Below are 426 nucleotides of genomic sequence, written 5' to 3'. Positions count from 1 at the left end.
GATGCTTAGCACCGAAAGGGCATGTAAATGAGATGGGGGTCTCATGTTTAGTAAGTCCGACTCCCCACATGGGTTTTCTCACATTTAGCATGCCCGGATTACCCAAGGTATGTGTTGTCTCATGAGATGGAAACCTCCACGTTTAGTAACTTTGGGTTTCTAGAAGCAATCTCCTTGACCCTTAACTATGTGCCCACATAGGAATCTAGCTTAGTGGATCCACCTAGATAGCTATGTACGAATGGTTACACCTTAGGCAAGTGTTAACCCTCTATTTTCGGTGTGGGAGTAGAACACCGGATTCCATGTAGCTCTCATGGTCTATGCCGGTTATTGCAATATTTCCCTAATGTAAAATTAAATGATCACTTGTGGGATCCTTAGAGATGGTTGTAGTAGTGTTCTCTTATGATTTTGATTATTATG

Source organism: Solanum tuberosum, unplaced genomic scaffold (genome assembly GCF_000226075.1).
Source record: "Solanum tuberosum cultivar DM 1-3 516 R44 unplaced genomic scaffold, SolTub_3.0 scf00356, whole genome shotgun sequence".
Taxonomy (NCBI): Eukaryota; Viridiplantae; Streptophyta; class Magnoliopsida; order Solanales; family Solanaceae; genus Solanum; species Solanum tuberosum.
This window is presented reverse-complemented; position numbering follows the sequence as displayed.